Source organism: Pavona decussata, unplaced genomic scaffold (assembly GCF_977016875.1).
Source record: "Pavona decussata unplaced genomic scaffold, jaPavDecu1.1 SCAFFOLD_2, whole genome shotgun sequence".
Lineage (NCBI taxonomy): Eukaryota > Metazoa > Cnidaria > Anthozoa > Scleractinia > Agariciidae > Pavona > Pavona decussata.
The window spans coordinates 1,877,809-1,897,869 of record NW_028145426.1 but is presented as its reverse complement, the minus strand read 5'-3'; the positions used below and the strand labels follow the sequence as shown (position 1 = coordinate 1,897,869).

Sequence of the window (20,061 nt, the reverse complement as noted above, 5' to 3'; positions counted from 1 at the left end):
GAGCGTGTTGCTATACTGATAGCCAATTATAAACGAGTTCCACGCAAAAGGTTTGGAATTTTCCCACGGAACTTTCTTACTCAGAGTGACGCGCTTTGTATAGTTTTCTTGTATTGTGCAGCACTGCAATCGGTGAGGGTAAAAGACGGAATGAGTTTGCGGAATGGAATGTGGAATGACGTGCGGAATGGCATAATTATGCAAAATAAGAATTGCGGAATGACATAATTATGCGAGATACGATTTATGCATAATGACTCACAGAAATACATTAAACTGAAAAAGCGCGCCTTTTTTTGGGCGCCAATTTGCAAATACAGCCTTTTTGTAACCATTCAACCGAAGAATGCATCACAAAAACCCAAACGATGGTATCTTCGAATTCAAACTTTTTTCCTTCGATTCTCATCGCATAGCCGTTGATGCAACATAGCAGCTCGTGGACTTTTATCGTTCGCGAGTGAACACAAGATTTGTAATACATTTGCATTAAAGAGGTTTGTTTATTTACGTAACCTGGTTTCCATTCCACACGAGTCGTCCGCCATGACGGGAGATGTATACCACTCAATCGAAGGCTGGTTAAACTTGACATGTTTCAAGCTTTCACAGCGCCTCGCAGGAAAAAGGCGTAAGTAAAGAACCGCCTCTGTTTATTTTTGAAACGATTTATGTCAGTTGTCGAGGATTTATCTGGTTATGACGAATGTGTTGTGGTTCGGTCATGCTCATTTCCGTTGATTTACGTTTTATATTAATCAATTTATCATACACAGCCAAACACACACACACACACACGCAAAAAATAAATAAATAAATGAAAACGAAAATAAACATTTAACATACCGCAGAACTCTTTCCCCGTATTTTGACGTGTAGATTTCGGTTTTTTATTTTCGAAGGAAGGATCTTGATGTAACAAAATTTCCAACTCCAACATTTTATAAGAAACTATATCTAAGCAATTCGGGAAAGATTTCCGCACAGCCCCATACATTATTTATCCATGCACAACTGTCACACTAACCCACTTCCAAAAACGACGAGCGTGAAAACAGTGTGTGCCAAATGTATAGATAATTATGCATGAGGCTGTGCAGATATCTTGACGCAACTCGTACTAAAAATACTGTAAGAGACTAATGTCACTTGAAGCCTACTTTCTTGTATTGTACTGGTTATCCAAAACCATAAAATCTCGGTTTTAGAGAGGAAACATGAAATTCAGTCCACTTTGGAGAAGAGAGAGGTAGGGGGAGGGGAACTGCAATAACTGTTACAACGTGTTGAAATAACACCCATGCCCATTTTTAACCATGAATAGTGCATGTCCCTCTGACTTATAAGTGACGGAATCACCTTCAGCGTGTATACTTTACAGTTAGAAGAACTTGCAAATAAATCATACTGATAACATCCCAAAATATTCCTAAGATGGAGAAAGCTTCTTCACCACTGTAACAACTATCATCCATAACAATGGCTGAACAATCCAGTCACATTGTATTTTATTTTCAAAGTATAAAACATGTTACCCCAAACATTGTTTATTCTGATCTTTGAAGTGGGTATCTAAGTAGGTTTTTCAACCATCAACATAATTTATGCTAGCTTATAGTGGGGAAAAGCCTTAAAGAATATGTTAGTATTATATACTGGTTTTTCGGCTTTTTTTTTTCTTCTTATTTTACTGACCATTTTGTCTGATACTTGAACTGTCTCAGACAAATAAAAACTAAAATCGATCAGTGTTTAGAATTTGCTTTTAAATTTTGTCCTAATTAAATGATAATGCATCTTTGTTGTATACTGGCAAGATTCCAAATTAAATCATTTTTTTTTTGACATTTTACAAACTGTAAGCAAGAACATTACAACATCACTTTGAAAACGATAAGTTTGTTGAGTTGTTTTCAAATTACATTACATAACTAAGGGACCGATCGTTTATTACGTCCTAGAAGGGGGGGCGGTGGTTTTCTAAAAAATCGAGTGTATGAAAACTTTACCCCCCAAAAAATCTTTCAAACAAAAGTTTTACCCCCCACTGCAATGAAAGTTTGAAAATTTTACCCCCCCCCCCCTAAGGTTGGCCTGGCGGTTGAATTGTTGAGAAATTCCTGGGGCCTGTTTCTCAAAAGCCCAGTAACTTACTGGGCCCATTTTCGCCAATTACAGAACGATAACAGACATGGTACTTGGCCAATGTTTTCATAGAATAACATGATTTTAAAATTTAGTATTCAAAGCTGACAAAAATTGACTTCTGTTAAGAAACATTTGTCACCAAAATTACTTATCGGGCCCAGTAAGTTACCGGGTCTTTCGAGAAACGGGCCCCTGGTGACAACGCCTGGTTACATGCGGAAGTCGCTAGCTCTCTGAATCTGAACTGGCAAGAGAAACAATCAGAAGTTAGGCGAAATTCAAGTAAGGGAACGTACCTTAGAATATCTCTTCAATGTCTTGATAATAGCAATGTTTTGTTATTGCTGGAGTCTATTCTTCACAGTCGTCAAAAGAAGGTACACAGATGGTCAAAGCAGCTCGGGGTTTGAGAGCAGTACAGGAGCATTTGATGTATGGATGTGGATCAAGGATGTGGATATATAGATTTTGAAGAAGCCTACCATCTCTATTCGTCTTTTGGTCAATTTTTTTGCCCAGAGAATAAACTGAGAGATGCCCAGAGATAAACTGCTTGATGAAATACACGGTTTGCCTGTCTATGTCACTACTCAACCTATTACGTGCAAGATCTTTGTTGCTCTGAAGAATAGTAGCGATATGGAGAAGTATCTAGTCAATTTTACCAACGAAGAAGAATGATTGCGAAATACATTCAGTTGGTACCCTTAAAATTTTACCCCCCTCACTTTTCGTACAAGGTACAAAATTACCCCCCCCCCAAAAAAAGAGCTAGTTTAAGAAAATTACCCCCCTCAAAAAACACCCCCCCCCCCCCTAGGACGTAGTAAACGATCGGTCCCTAATTATGTAATGAACAACTCATTTTTTGGCGTGAAAACAGCCTTGTTTATGTTATGCTTAAGTATCTTCAAACTTTATGTTAAATGAAGATACTGTTTGTAGAGTTTTAATATTACAAGCGTTATACATGTGGACATGGAAACTGCTATGACAACTAGAATTACCAGCTAAAGTTATGGTGGATATAGTTTTGGTTGTCATAAGAGAGGATCAAGTATATGTGTGGGGTTAATCCTCTAATGGTCTTTCATGACTTATTGGAATGATGATGATTCCCCTTGGTTTATTTTTAGGTCAGTCATCAAGGATCATAAAAATTAATTTTTAAAAAAATTATGTGTACGTAAACAAAAAACCAAAAAAAACTCTGGTTGTATGGTTGACCTAAAAAAAGTCATAAATAGTGAACAGCTGGGTATGTATCGGAACATGTATGGAGAATTCATACTTTTGATCCTCTCTTGCTTGTTGTTGTTGTTGCCAAACGTTAACTCCATGTGAACAGTTAGTTATTATTGCTCTACACCCCAAGGGGAAATGGGAGGTCAATTTTAGGGCGATGTAAAAATGCTTGTCCCTGACAGGGGTTGAAAATGTGCAGTTTTGTACCATTGCGGTGGAAATCTGAATCTCTGCTTTCAAAACCTCAAAGGAAAGCTTTTTTGTTCTGTGCTATGAGGAAACTGCTTGATTATTTCAATATTTTGTTTTGGTAACCCTTAAGGAAACTACATTGGGGCCACACCTATGCCAAGAGAGTCTGGTACAATTTAGAACATTCTGTTCAACATTTTTGACGGCTTGTCCCTTCAGTTTTATGTAAGAGTCCCCCCTTCCCCTGGGGTGTAAGTGTGGTTACATTACGTGTTTGTAGAGCTACTTGAGTTACTGTTGTTGAGCTACTGAGCAATCCAACCATTTATGGGTTTACCTCTGCGAGACCTGTGATACTCACCAATCAGATAAAACAAGGAAAACCAAAAAAGTCAACAATAGGTTGAGTCTAGGAAAACTTCACAGGCTCTTGTAATGAGGCACAGACCATAATACCGTAAAATTCCGGTTACTGGTGGGGATACGTAAAAAGGAAATGTCAACAGCTTTTTTAGGGGCAAGGGGGGAAGGGGTGGTACGTGTTTATATAAAGATCAAAGATGGGCCTATAAGTGGAAGAGTGGTAGGGGTTTATCACGGAATAAAATTTTCGTTTACAAATAGATGGCCCAAAAAATCGAGGCGATTTATTAGCAGGGGAGGGGGACTTAAAACCGGGATTTCATGGTATGGGATAACCAGTACAATACAAGCTTATATCGATTCTTTAAAACAAAAACAGAAAAAGGAAAAAGAAAAGAAAGTAGATAAGAATTACGGTATGGTATTAATTACCGAGGCTTCCAGTGACATTAGTCTCTTACAGTATTTTTAGTACGAGTTGCGTCAAGATATCTGCACAGCCCCAGGCATAATTATCTATACATTTTGCGACTCACACTCTGTTTTCACGCTCGTCGTTTTTGGAAGTGGGTTAGTGTGACAGTTGTGCATGGATAAATAATGTATGGGGCTGTGCGGAAATCTTTCCCGAATTGCTTAGATATAGTTTCTTATAAAATGTTGGAGTTGGAAATTTTGTTACATCAAGATCCTTCCTTCGAAAATAAAAAACCGAAATCTACACGTTAAAATACGGGGAAAGAGTTCTGCGGTATGTTAAATGTTTATTTTCGTTTTCATTTATTTATTTATTTTTTGCGTGTGTGTGTGTGTGTGTTTGGCTGTGTATGATAAATTGATTAATATAAAACGTAAAACAACGGAAATGAGCATGACCGAACCACAACACATTCGTCATAACCAGATAAACCCTCGACAACTGACATAAATCGTTTCAAAAATAAACAGAGGCGGTTCTTTACTTACGCCTTTTTCCTGCGAGGCGCAGTGAAAGCTTGAAACATGTCAAGTTTAACCAGCCTTCGATTGAGTGGTATACATCTCCCGTCATGGCGGACGACTCGTGTGGAATGGAAACCAGGTTACGTAAATAAACAAACCTCTTTAATGCAAATGTATTACAAATCTTGTGTTCACTCGCGAACGATAAAAGTCCACGAGCTGCTATGTTGCATCAACGGCTATGCGATGAGAATCGAAGGAAAAAAGTTTGAATTCGAAGATACCATCGTTTGGGTTTTTGTGATGCATTCTTCGGTTGAATGGTTACAAAAAGGCTGTATTTGCAAATTGGCGCCCAAAAAAAGGCGCGCTTTTTCAGTTTAATGTATTTCTGTGAGTCATTATGCATAAATCGTATCTCGCATAATTATGTCATTCCGCAATTCTTATTTTGCATAATTATGCCATTCCGCACGTCATTCCACATTCCATTCCGCAAACTCATTCCGCCTCTTACCCTCACCGCACTGCAATGGCGTTTTCGCAGTTTTCGTGCTCTTTTCAGAGTATAACTGAAACAGCCTGCTCGTATGATAGGTTAGATAAAAGAAGGAGTCTTGAAATAATAAGTTCACGCAATTGCTTCAAGAATATCACGGATCATTGCTCTTACTGGTCATTTTCTGGAGTAAACACGGAGAGGGAACCGCTACTTGCTAGAGTGGGTGTTTTCAAGGAGAAAGAGACTTCAACACGGAAATTGGACACCGTTTGCCCATATCACAGGCGTTAAGTGCTGTGTACCTCAAATCCTATCCAAACATGGAAAAAGCGGATCGGGGTATTTCCAAAGTAGCATCCGAACGAATTGTTAATACAACGGGAAAGTTTGTCCCAGTTGGACGCTCTTTTGGTGTGGAAAAAAATCGCCCCGGCTATTGTTCGAGGAAATACGGCATTTATACACAACTACAGTCGGACCTCTATTAAGTGGCCACCCTCCATTAAGCGGCCACTTTCCAAAGTCCCGAATTATTATTTTGTCATTAAAGTGCTGTATTCGATACCTCTATTCAACGGCCAAGCTCTATTAAGCGGCCAGTTTTCAAAGTCCCCAGGGTGGCCGCTTAATAGAGGTCCGACTGTAGCTGAAATTTTGTTGCCAATCAATGATTTCAGAAGTCGGCAATAATAGCATTTTTCTTGAGAGTTATGAATTTGTTTACACAAGGAACGAACGAAATTTCATATAGTACGAGAAAACCATTACATTCTCAAAAGAGAATGCTGTTGTTTTTGAACAGCATTAATATCGAGTTCGGGCTTAAATATCCGTAAAACACAATTGTAACCTCTATCACGATCTGTCACGCAATCTCTTATTTGACTGTATTTCAGTGGTTTTTAGCGCTCTGTTATAGACAACAATTTAGTTTCCCCAGAACAAACGTTACATCAATTAAGAGCCCATTTCTTCCTTACTTTACTCTTGAAATTTCACCCCATTTGTGATAAAGGTAGTACAGTGAATTATCTTTTAAATTTAGCTCGTCACTTCCATAGAGTAACAGTGGGATTTCGCTCAGGTCCCTCTCGATGTCATGTTTTTTTTTTCAAACTTCATAGAAATAATGAAATCAAATTGGGAAGAGATGTAAAATAAGCTGATAATAAGAGGATGTCTTCTTGCTCCACAGTTAATATATTATAAGGCGAGCGGCTTGCTTAAAAACCGTTAATTTTCAAGTCGAAATTTCTCGTGGCAATCACCGACATTTATTATAGTCATTTTTCCGCCAAAACAAAAAGTTATTTGACAAATTAATTACATTGCGAGAAATAACTAAGTGGGCTACTGATAGCCAAAGTTTGAGCGATTTTGAGGTTTTACACTTTTGCCGCTATTTTCCGATTTTGTTTGATTCTTGTGGGCATTCGCTCTTAATTGCTCAATTATTTCGAAAAAATGCATGGTCACCCTTAATTTTTGTTTTGGATTCTAACAGCCTTTGCCAAGATCTGGTTTTCTCGCCTAGTCATATACTGGCAAAAATACCTCTGTGCTAGCAAGCGCAGTCCTTAATTAAACGCTTGAGCCTTTTTCACTTCACTAAGGTTATGTTGGTACTAGTTAGACCATTGAAAAGGAAAGTTAAATAACTTTTTTAGATCTTCTGCCTCAATTACCTAATGAAAAATTGAATATATACACCAGATTGAAGACTGAAACGTTAATCCTATCTTGACTGGTAATAAAAACAAATAAAGGAAATAAAATACTAATATGAGCTAAAAACATAAAAGTTACAACAAGAAAAGTAGTTACTCTTAAAGAAATCTTCCATTTTCTGCAAATAAAAAAGAAAAAAAAAAGAAAAATTAAAAATATACACACGATTGATGAAACGTTAATCATATCTTGACTAGTAATAAAAACAAATAAAGGAAATAAAATACTAATATGAGCTAAAAAAAATAATAGTTACAATAAGAAAAGTAGTTATTCTTAAAGAAATTCGCTTTGAATTCGGCTTGCTCTGACTCTGACTCTGACTTAGACTTTGCGTTTTTTTTGGCTTCCTGAAGCAAAGTTTTCCCTAGGACATCATTAAGTCTCGTGAGGGAAGAAGTCTTACGAGTGCAGTTCCTGCCTCGTCTAATATGCTTCCTATGCTAGTTCTCTTTTGAGCTAAACGGGTAATTTTCAGTTACTCGGGCGGGGACTAAGGATTGCACATTGTGAGCTTTGGTTGAGGAGGTGAGAGTCTTTGGCCGTAGAAAGTAGGTATTAGGGATGATTTCTAGTCGGGAAGCGTGAAATTATCGGGAATTTTTAACATAGCCAAAGACTTCTTTTATTTTCTTGTTGAAAACCGCTGTATGTTGTTCCCCGTTCAAATTTCTCGAAATGTGGGACTTAACGTAATATGGCCAAAACACGAGCAAGAAATGGCAAGGATTTTCTCTTCAAAAAGCGTGCGTTTGAAAAGCTATTCGATTATTTTTCGCCGTTATAACTGTAGCGTTGTTAGGCTGGTGATCGATAAATCGAGAAGTGCGATTTTGGGTCGGATTTCCGGTCTCGAGTGTGAAATAATTCCCAGGTGTTCGTATGGCGTGATTCGCATTGTGTCATGAATCTAGAATGAAGACGGAAAATCCATTTAAAACGTTGTCTTGCTCCGATTAAGTGATTAAGCCGATTCTGTTGTAGAAAGCTAGACTTGAGCGCTTAAAGACCGGGTTTTGGGTGATATTTAAGATGCGTTGGTGCCGTTAATTACTGCCAAATGTCATACTTATTTAGTCGGATCACAGGTCATGTTTCATTTCACTCAGATGTCAATGTCATGTCTAATTCCAAAGAAAAGCCCCTCTTTTCTCTTGCATAGTATTTTCTGACCTTACTTTCTTGTGATGAACCGTAACTAAAGTATCGTTAATGACTAGCATATTCCTTCAGCCTAGAAAGTCTCAAAATGTGCTCAATTTCTGTAGCCACCTTTTGGAAAATCGGCTCAGATATATGATATCCTAACGTGTGACTATTGAAATGGAAGCTACTCAGCAGTACTTCGCAGTGGTGCTGTTTACGACGATGATGTACAAGAAGTCATGATCAAACCTCTTTATATATGTGATCACTGGAACTAGCTTCTCGAACAGTACTTTTCGGTGATACTATTTGTTTGTTTCTTCGTTCTGTTGTTTTCAATTTTGTTGCTAAATAATGCTGATCTTTTGCTTGGTTCAACCTCTGCACCTTAACTGTAAACACTAAACGTCGGCAATTTTCTGATAGCGAAACGTACGCTGATACGTTGCCATGACAGACCTTCTTATAAATTTTGAAAGTTAATATACTCCTGGGTCCAGTTGTTTGAAGCACAATTCCGTTTCTCAAGGATAAGTGACCGGAGTTCAAATTCATAATTGAAATCTTTTGCTCATTTTATTTTCCTTTTCATTCTAATGGTGAACAATTTAGCATTGAAAAACTCTGAGATAGATACAGTTTTGGCAAATGAAACCATATCTTAGGTAGCATTAATCAGCTTTGAACAACTGTGCCCTGAATTTAAAGTCTATATGCTACAATTTTTTAAGAAATAAACCTTGCGTCAAGGGATTTCGAAAGTCCTCCGTCCTCTGTACTAAGCCCAATCCTCTTCCTTGTTCCACAGTTCTCGTCTCTCCATCGCCTGGCGACTGACGGACCCAACTATGAGCAGCGAAGGAAAATATGGTTGGATGGTTTTAAACTGTACAAAAATAAAAATAATTTCACAGACTTTGACAGCATGACAACACAATATTTTTCACATTATCGTTTAGCAGTTCCCATTGACGTAAACATAGTTACAAACACAGCACAATAACAATTAAGATATAATGTACTGTTTGTTTCTCTTCCGGGGACAAGTAAATCTTAAATTTTGTTGGTCGAGGATGTCCGGCCCATAGTTTAACTGAAAGCGAAAATTGAAACTTCATCTCGCCCTATTGCAAACTTGCTCCTTTAAATCTTCCCCACTTTAAGGTGCTAACTTCATTTAAAACAAATTGAACTTTTTCTAAGAAAGGCCTTCTACTTAGTGTAGAAAAAAATGTTACCATCTATCTGGGATAAACGACGAGAGGATGAAACATATATCAGACCAAAATGGGTCATTAACAAAACCTTCTTGGACGCAAATAACTAACTATCCATGAAAACAAGGTAGACCTCCTACCGCGAAATCAGTAAATTTGGATGATTTGTTTGTTCTAATATGTATTGCTACGCTGTAAACAGAAATACGACGCTGATCACCATGTGAGGGTAAGTTTGTCAGCTCACCTTTCAATGAATCTTCATCTTTAGGAAGTCTTTTTCTAATTGGTAGTGGTCTTGTGATACCGGGCTTTAAAGAAAAAAGATTATGAAAATTGTACATGTCATAGGACTCTCATTGCCTTTCTCATAGGTCCGTGATATAAAGCTGTTAAGAACGTTCGATTGTATCATTGAGCAGACACGGTGCATGAGGAAATAAAACATCCGGGGAGAAACGCGACAAAAGAAATACCGGAGACAGAAAGAGAATACCCTTTATAACATGGTCAGAATCCATGCCTTTTTCTAACCAAAATACCAACACCCTTAAACAGATTAATATAAAAAAGTATCCTCCGTGAAGTTTCGCTCCATGTTCAGTTTAAGACCAATTTGTACGTGACTGCTAGTATATTACTGAAGCTCAAATGAGAGAAACCTATACACATTATTAGTTAGTTTTAGATTTACTGGTAATCGATAGAGAGGCTATATACAATTATCGTATGCCAGAGAAGCTTATGAGCTCACCTTTCAAATCATTCGATTCTGAATTTGTCTGTTACTGTTCAGCAGTACTTGTGGAGTTCCAAATTGACCCAATCCTTTTCGGCACCTGAATGTACCTAAAGAGAAAAACGTGGCATTGGTTTTAACTGCAATGTTCCTGAATATTCACTGGATGAAAATATCCCTGCAGAATCCTTTCCCTTTCTTCCAGAAATCTTTTTTGTGAAAGATTGCATTGAAGAAATTACACGTTTTGTGGCCGCGGTAAAATAATTTTCCGTGGGAAATAAGTTCATCGAACACGACAGCGCTGCACGCCCGTTATACATTTTGTCGTGTCATAAGATTTCAACCGCAAACGGGCCTGTGAAACTACGAAAAGACCATGCTCATCAAAATAGTTGCTTTGTTAAGAAACCTTTTAATCTCCTCATTTGATGCTTCAATACAAGTAAAGAGTGCTTTCCACCCAGCGCTGGCTTCTCGAGGTTTTGCGAGTCACGTATTTCTAGTTATGCTGTACAACGTGATTCTAACTTTAAAGTCTGTGTCTGAAATCCTAAAATATAACCATGCATTTAAATGAAAGCAACTGAGCAGTACTTTCCTGTGGTGCTGTTAATTATGCTGCACAAGGTAGTTCTTGAGAATGATGTATTATTCTAGAAAGTGACACAGGCATACTCGGAAAAAAGACATCCGAGTGCTCCTCAGGAGTCGAACCTAACACCTTCCGATTACTAGTTCGGATGCTCTACCACTGAGCTACAGGAGACTCGTGGGAGCTAATTAAGGCCATGAAACTAGGTTCATGGGACAAACATCCTGCATACTGCTAGGATTTGAGTCTATGGATGACATCCTAAACTGTGAGAGATGGGCTGCTTGATAGCGGAGGCTTACTTCAAACATGGTTTTGAACAAAACTTGAACTAGCTTTTCCATAATCGTAAACCTCACAACTGACTGAAACAGCAAAAATGGTTCGTGAATCACAAAGTCATTTTTAGCTTGGCGCAAGAACACTCCTCAGAAGTGAAGACCAACTGTCCTCTATACAGAAAAATTGACTGATATTTGACCATTGGTACACCTGAGGTTTTGAAGTATGTCTTTTATGTTTTTCTAGCATAGAAATAGGAGGGGGGCTTAATGGAGAAGAGGCAGGAGGCTAGTTAAAAATCCTCACCTTCAAACGGGAGGCTTATTATATTGGAGAGCTTAATAGAGAAGGGGTGCAAAGGCATGCATATCTTTTTAATATTCGTATAGAATGTTATCCGTTTATTTATTTTCGTATCATTTCAATATCTTCACTAATTCCCGGAAATGAGAGACTCGCCAATTACAGGCCTGAAAAAATACAAAAACAAAATAACACACGAAAACAGACGTAGCAAATATTAATTTCTAGAGTGCGACAATTTAAAAGTAAGGGTACTCAGCAGTACTTTCGTGTGAGCTTTTTATGTTGATATACAACGTGGTCCGGACTTTTGGGTCCGTGGATGAAATCCTATGTTGAGGCGGCTGATGAGCAGGACCGCTTTCCTGTGGTCGTGTTTACTATGCTGTAAAACAAGGTTGTCTGAGTTTCTGGATGAAATCCTGAAGTTTAGTCAGTTGAATGAAAGCTTCAGAGCATGACTTCCAAATTTTTTGCTATTTATACTTTACTCATGCTAGTATCAATTCACTGTAGGACAAATCACTAATTCTTTATGAAAAGAGCACAAAAACTTTGACATCAATTTAATGAACGTTTTTTTTTAAACAATGTCTATCCCCTCAAGAAATATTCTGCAACTATTCAACATTAGTTTAAGAGAGTAATTAACATACCTGTTTTCAGATGGGGCAGCTAAAGTTCATACCCTTTGGGCCACTCATACCTTTAAAGATTGTACAAAGGGACTATACCCAACCCATTCGCCTTCCCCTCCCGGGGTAAGCGGGTTTTCCCGTATCACGAGCATATTTTTGCTCGGCTCACGCGTCATGAATAACTCCTGTGCCACATTGTATCTCTGGTAGCGTAGAAAACCGCATAAACTCTCTTTAGAAGTCTCAGGTCTGGTATTGAGTCATCGCATTCCGAACTGAATGATATGAAGATTGGGATGCGCCGCTAAGTAGACGTTAATTACGCTATGGGGAACAGCACGTCAAATAGTTATAAACGAGAGTTCTTTCCAATATAACGCCAGGGAGAATTTTTATGAGTTTCATGTTGTTGCATTGAGTGAAATATTCCCTTTTTATACAAAAATGGAACAGTATTGATTTGAAACTTTAACAAAGGCAATAACATCAGCACCAATTCCTTTGCTTATCTGGGTTCCTGATTCATTCGGAAAACAAAAAATAAAGATAAAATCCGATGAAAGACGTTTCTTCCGTTGAATTTGCCAACGTTAAATATATCGCTGCGTACTGCAATTTCTTCTGTATGCCCTAATGATTCCTGTACAGCCCGAAGTTTGTTTGGAATAGACAACGTGCCTCGTATTCCGCTCGCCTCCGCCCTATGCGCTTCGTAATAACTTATCTGGAGTTCGGTTCCGCAGTTCAATGACTTGTTTCTTTTTCTCTTTTCAAAATCGTCTGGCCTCAGTTTTTTCCTGGAACATGAACAAGATCAAGGCACTGTGCTGAACAGTCAACAGCTAAACCGTTCCAACATCACACCTTTCAGCTCAAAATACAACTATCACTTTTCAGCCTCTGCGTAGCAACCACTACGTAGAAAGAAAATGTGTTATCTAAATGAGTTTCTTAAGTCACGATCATTCGCAACAGCAGTGGAAAGGTCTTCGTAAAAATCAACTCCATCGTTTATGGTTGGATTCCAAAGATCTGAGGAAAAAAGCAAAACAAAACAAATATACAGTTTTTCTCCTCTTGTAAACGTAACTGTATGAAAGTAGCTCATGAATAATATCATGAATAGATCAGCCAAGACCCGCGGGATCCATTCAGGTTAATACCAACTCTTACACAATCTGTTTGCGTTTAACCAATCAAAATACAGAAAATCCGATGAAGAAAATCCGCATTTTAATAACCTAACTATGGAAATCACTGTCATGTGAACTGATTAACGTTGAGAATTGAAGTCAAGTCAATGCCCCCGGGTCAATGCCATGGCCAAAATCATATTCCCCCACAGCACAGGACGCAATTTGTTAAGTTTCTTAAGAAAAATGCCGATTAAAAAAGTGATGGAAGTGATAGGAATCACGTTGAAAATTACAATATTTTATTACGAACACGCGTTTGGGAATAAGATAACTTGCAGTTTAAAGTGTTGGTTGGATGTTAATTAAAAACTCACACAATTAAATTTTAAAATTAAATAAACAGCAGGGATCTGCATAAAAAACGAAATATTAACAAACATTACATGCAGAATTTTATTTTCTTGACAAAAAGAAAGCGGGGGATCTTACGACTGTTTTTCACTTAAAACCAAACTGTTGTTGTCTTTCATTCCAACTGTTAATGGAAAATTTTGAAGAGGACGTAAAGGCCACATATTCCATGGGTGTGAACTTCTGTAATAAGAAGTCGGAGGAATACCGGAAGCTTCTGTATTTTCACGAAACTGTCATACTGGCGTTTTGTGTTTTAAACTTGTTTTTTTGCCTCCTGGCAACCGTCGGAAATCTTCTTGTTATTCGCGCCATGTTGAAAGCTTCATCAATACCAGCAAATTTGAAGAAGTTGTATCTGAGTCTCGCTTTCTCTGATCTTGGTGTGGGATTATTCGCGCAGCTAATGTTTGGTGTTATCGTTTCATTGATGTTAGATATGGCAGCGGATGGAAACTACAACTTTGAATTTCTCTGCCCTACAGTATTAACGGTTTGCTATGCTGCTATATATCTGTTAACTTGTGCGTCGTTCTTGACAATAACGGCCATCGCTTTTGATAGAGTTCTGGCGATTTCTCTCCACCTCCGATATCAGCAAATTGTTACCTCAAGACGTGTTTATGTGGCGTTGGCGTCTCTATGGTTTACAAGTTGTGTGGCTGCGTTTATATTCTTTCTACTTCCAAACCGTAATAGCATGCTCGTTGCAATCGTTGAAATAATTGGACTTTTCTTAGCAGCTGTGGCATATGTTCGTATTTACAAGACTGTAAGACGTCATCAGAAACAAATCCAAAGTGAATTTCGTCCAAAAAACGATCAAAGGAAGAAAGCAGCTAGAGAGAAAAAGTCAACACTTAGTGCATTAATTATCTATGTTGTTTTTCTGGCTTGTTTTCTCCCAAATTTATGTTGTATAATGTTAGTAACTGGTGATAGTTTTAGAGTTTCTTTCTTGGTAGCTAATCACATTTCAGGTTTTTTGGTGTTTCTGAATTCTTCATTAAATCCCCTTGTTTACTTTTGGCGTTATCGTGAGATTCGGGAAATCGTGAAAACAACGGTAAAAAAATTATTCATCACTGAAAATTCTGCATGAATAATTGAATCATACTTAAAAAGTAGTTCTCCATGGAGGATTCCTCTCTGTTATTAGAGACCTTTAGATTCTAGAACCAGTACAAGTACGACTACGAGATTTGACTTCGAGTTTTAGCGAAGTACTAAGAACAGGTATATCACAGAAAGTTTCATTTCACTCTTTACGAACGACGAACTTGACGCAGTTGGCTTGAATGATGATAGTTAAGCCCTTTCGTGTTTCCAAAAAGACGAGATCACCTACGTTTTGAGGACTCGTTTTCGCCACTACGAGATTCTTACAAAAACTCGTAGCAAAATGACGACAGCTATCTCGTTTTCCCGCCAAAATGACACTGCTTCACGCGCGCGCACTCTTTGTTTATTGGAGAAACTCGTAGTCGTACTCGTATTAGAATCTAAAGGTCTCTAATTAGGGAACTTAAGCAACAACGACGGCGACGGCAAAGAGAACGCCACACTGTAACAATAGGTTTGATGAGCAAAAACAATCGCTTTGCACGTTCGTTATATGTTTGGGTACATTTCTGTGCCATTATCACAAAAGAGCAACGTGAAATGACCAAATTCAGGGTTTTGTGGAGAAGGTGAGACCATGACGGTGAATTTTTCATTTTCCTTCCTTACTTGAACACCGTTCCTATCAATTTAGTTCCCTAATATACTGGCGCACATTGTACAAGTTGCACGAATTGGAATAATCGCAAAGTAGTACGCGTTGCCGTCGTCATTGTTTTAGTTTCCCAATGCCCGTACTTCCCAACTGGTAAACTTGAGAGAAAAGCCAATGGTTCGAGGTGGAATCTCTACGCAATTTCCTCATAGACATCATCAGTGGTAAAAAAATGTTGTAGCGATATCATTTTTATTGTCGTCATGCGCTTATTATCCTGATGCTTGCTACATGAACACGTTCTTTTTGGCATAAACACTTGTTTGTTTTAATTTGGTTGATATTTGTACTTAACTTTACTGATGTTATGGACATAGCCTTTTTGGATCTATGTGTAATCCAAATTAAAATCGATATTGATAATAAAAGTTACCACGTGGCCAGCCACCTAAGGCAAGTAGCAGTAGCATATATCCTCACCTATGATCGTTATAGTTAGAGCGCTGAGTCGAATGCCTCATTCACACCAACTAAACATGTCTAGTTAAACTGCAGGTTTGACAAAATGAAAATAAGTGACAGAAAACTAAAAGACTAAATTTTACGTAGTGTTAAAAAAGTAAAAAAAAAAACTGCAGTCGAAAAACACCAGTGAGCAACTTCTTTTAAGGAATGATTTTAAACCGTCTTTAACTAAAAAAGCTTTCAAGCACGTTTTACCTTTTCAGCATGAACGGGGGCATGCGAGGCCACGTATTGTTTACATTCATTGCAATACACGAAGATCTGAAAATACGATCACAATTTATAAGGAAGCGCGTGCGTGCGCTCATAGTAATACTTACAGGATTACTTAAAGTAGAAAAACTGCCATTGTCATTGTAAGTTTTTCGTAAGCCCCTTTTTCTGGGTCAATTAGAATTTTCTATTAAGCCTTAAGGCTGCGGACGGGGACTGATGTTTACATTTAATGCAATATACGAAGATCTGAAAATAAGATAATATATTGGAAAACACGTACGTACGTTTGCAGTAATGCTTACAGGAAAGTACAAAAAAAAAGTACAAAAGCTGTAATTTTTTGAGGAAGTTTATAATTAACTCCCTTTTTGGGATCAATTTGAATTAACCTCAGTCGTGGGAAATGCGTTAATAAAACTATTCGTACTTAAAAAGGGAGGTAGTATAACTCCAAAACAAAAGCAGACTCCTTTTAAAATTATAACTCCTTCAAATAACAGTAACTCCAGCATGCAGAAATTACTTGACTTAACACTCCACGCAAGTCGACTAGTGTTACTGATGTTAAACGATTCAATATGATTTGTATAAATTAATATAAATTAAAGCACCTTGTTGTATCACTTGCTTAAAAAATGAAATCATGATGAGTGGTGTCATTAATTTTGTTACTGTTGCCATCCATTCGCTGTCGCACAATGACTTCATGTGACACACAAGAGTAGTAGTGATGCTAATGATGACAATCTTGGCGTACAATTTAATTTTCTACAAGTTTATTCAGTCAGGACAAGGAACCTGACGTTTGCTTCAGGCTTCATTGCAGGAACCGCCATTCAAATAATAACCCTTTCGAGACAGTGATTCCACTTTAAAGGCATCTGTTTCAAATGTGGAACCGCTTAGTCAGACAGCCCAACGTGTAAATCATGCGTGTATTCATCAGTTTAAGTTTTTCTCCATCACTAAAACGTTCAACTCCGAAAGACAGTGCAGGAATCTCGCAAAACATCTTTATCAGGTTGCAATGCCTGATAACTGTTGCACGTAAAAAACTGTACAGGATATTGTTGTGGCGCTCAGTAATCGTGGCCCCAGTTGTTCAAAGATCGGATAACTTTATGCAGCGGATAACTCGCTATCTATCCGCTCTTTGAACAACCGGGTCCTGGCGCCAGTTGTTCAAAGAGTGGATAACTTTATCCACTGGATAAGTCACTATCCAGCGGAGCAAATGTACTCCAACCAACGCTTTTGGCAAGTTTTCCACACAATCCCACACTTAAATGTGACAAATGCTTCTACTCTATCCACAAATTATAGGGCTATCGGGAAAATCTTGCACACATTTCATCTGCCGGATAGCGACCTATCCAGTGGATAAAGTTATCCGCTAGTTTGAACAATTGGGGACTGGTCTGTACACTATTCCAGGTCGCTGTATAATTTGTTCGTCTTTATAATATCTATCTGTGTATCTAACTAACACGGCCGTTCAGTCCTTGCGGCTTCTCTTGGAGAGGTGATTGTAAGAACAGAATCCCGGCGTTGAGCCTTGTTTTGTAGAAAATTCAATCAAGCAACTTTAAAGCGATACGCTATTATTATAACACCGTAACGGTTTATAGTTGCTTGATGCTTAATTCTAGTGACAACGGTAAAAGTCCTCATAATAAGCATTTCTTTAGGTTTTTGGACGGATGAGTCAAAACAGAGATTCGATTTGTTTTACTAACCCCAGTTAGTAAAACAAAATAATATTTTTCTCACTTATCACCTGCATTGTAAATTTTTGTATTTATTAGTCCTTATTTCATATTCTTTTTATATTTTATCTGTTGAAGACAACTAGACGATTGTCGAAAGCTCATATCTTTTCAATTTTTAACCAGAGAACGTTTAAAAGTTTTTTTTGTAAGTACGTACTATTACGCCGGGACTCAAAGAATGTCTTCCTGCGGAAGCAATTAAATGTAATTTAAACGCTCAAATATTTCGGACCAAAAGCAAACATTATTTTGTCTGTATTCTTCTTTTTGCCAACGTTTATTTAAACACTATAAATATTTCTGCAGGAGGAATATTTACAGAGTAATGAATTTTCAAATATTTTATCCGGGCGGCCAAATTGCACCGCCTGAAAAACATCAGCGGTAGGCAACTCGAAAGCCGCTTACAAATTAAATGCTTTCTTTCGATAATTTTTCAATCGATAATTTTTCCTTATTCTATGCATTTAAAGCTTTACACGAATACATTAATCGTTCCCATTAGGCAAATATTCGTGGAGAGCTTACTGAATTTTCATCCACGGCTATTTAAGAGTCTCTAACGTCATCGAAATTCAGCACCGTGTTCTCGAGAAGAACAGCTCAGTGTTTCAAACATATTCCGCTGACATGTAAACAGTTTGTAAGCAGTTTGCTTCTTATGCACTAAAGTACATATAACTCCAGAATAGATGGATTGAGGAATTTGTAAGGTTATTACGCTTATACAATAAGCCGAGACTTAGATAAATGCTATTAAAACGAAACTAAGGAATTCCGGTTTTAACTTAGCTAAATACATATTGTTAGCGCAGTTCCGTCGCGCGAGTAGCGCGCGCGTTCCTTTTTTCCCATAAGGCCTTACGGCCAGGTGCAGTGAGCATGTGCTCAAAGATCAAACGAAAACGTGTGTGTTCATGAGCTAGGTTTGTTCTTATGGCGTATCTACCGTTTTGACGTTTCTTATTACCGGACAAACACAAGTAAGTTGTCTTGGTCATCAGTTTATTGTCGTTATGTAGTTACACCGTGTTTATAGGTTTATTTTCCTTTTATTTTGTAGTTTTTGAAACCGTGTTTACCGTATACCGTATACCGTCCATTCAACGCAACGAAAGTTTGTACGCGTTTCTTATCTGTGTATTAAACATCGCAAAATTCATCTGTGCACCTACATTCGTTTCAAAAATTCTACGTTTCACCGTACTATGGATTTATCTGGCTGATATTGGAGGAACAGACCGTGAATGTACGCGAATTTGTGGCTGTACATCTTGCTTTGTGGATTCGTAAACAAATCGAGTATGGCCGATGAGTTGAGTCGGGCCCAGTCCACCGCGAACGTAGGCTCTGCGGAAAATTCGGATGAACTTCCGGACAAGCGAGAACGAAAGCGAACCGAAAAGGGACAGGAAGAGTATCTCAGGCTTCTCAAGAAGAATCAAACATCTGCAATTTCAGCTGTTTCCAAGAAAAGGAGCATATTAACAGATCTAATGGGAGATGAGAATAATTTGCATCTTGTGAAATCTGAACTCATCCTACTTAACACGTTGTTTAATCAATACCAAGAGGCATACGAGCGCCATTATCAAGAGTTAAGTTCAGAAGATGAACAGTTTACCGAAAGCTCTCGGCACGAAGCTAAGGAGAATTCTGTCTTGGAATTCAGGAGACAAGTCATTGATTGGATTAGCCTTGTTGAACAACGCTTGACAGATCAGCTTGACCATCTTTCAGACAAGGTATCTGTATCATCCAAATCATCGAAGGGCACTAGTCAATCAAAGTCATCGAGAACATCTGCACGAGAAAAAGAGAAAGTAAGAGTAGCTGAACTGCTGGCTGAGAAAACAATGTTAGAAAGGAAACAAGCCCTCCGTGCAGCGGATGAAGCACTAAGGCTCGAAACTGAAATAGTTAAGGCAAAAGCAAGAGAAAGGGTGTATGCTGATTTAGAACTAGAAGAGAACCCAGACAATGTAGAAAGTAAAGAAGCAACGAACACATTGTCTGAACGAATTCAGCCTAAGACTAGCACACCGAATGCACCTGTTTCTAAACTGGATCCAATCACACCAAAAGCAGCTGTACCCAAACCGGATTCAATCACACCGAAGGCAGTTGTACCCAAACCGGATCCAATCACACCGAAAGCAGTTGTACCCAAACCAGATCCGATCACACCGAAAGCAGTTGTACCTAAACTGGATCCGCTCACTCCTGAGTTTCACCCAAGTGACTCAA

At 38.2% G+C, this 20,061-nt stretch overlaps 1 long non-coding RNA gene across 1 annotated transcript; it reads right to left on the bottom strand.

The window, feature by feature from the left end:
- Nucleotides 1-6,836: 6,836 nt before the first annotated feature.
- On the bottom strand, nucleotides 6,837-13,059 carry LOC146489952 (uncharacterized). The gene is made up of 3 exons (XR_014866866.1): nucleotides 10,238-13,059; nucleotides 9,731-9,794; nucleotides 6,837-9,152 (listed from the first exon to the last, which is right to left on the bottom strand). It is a non-coding gene; the product is annotated as an uncharacterized LOC146489952 (long non-coding RNA).
- Between the last annotated feature and the right edge of the window lie 7,002 nt (nucleotides 13,060-20,061).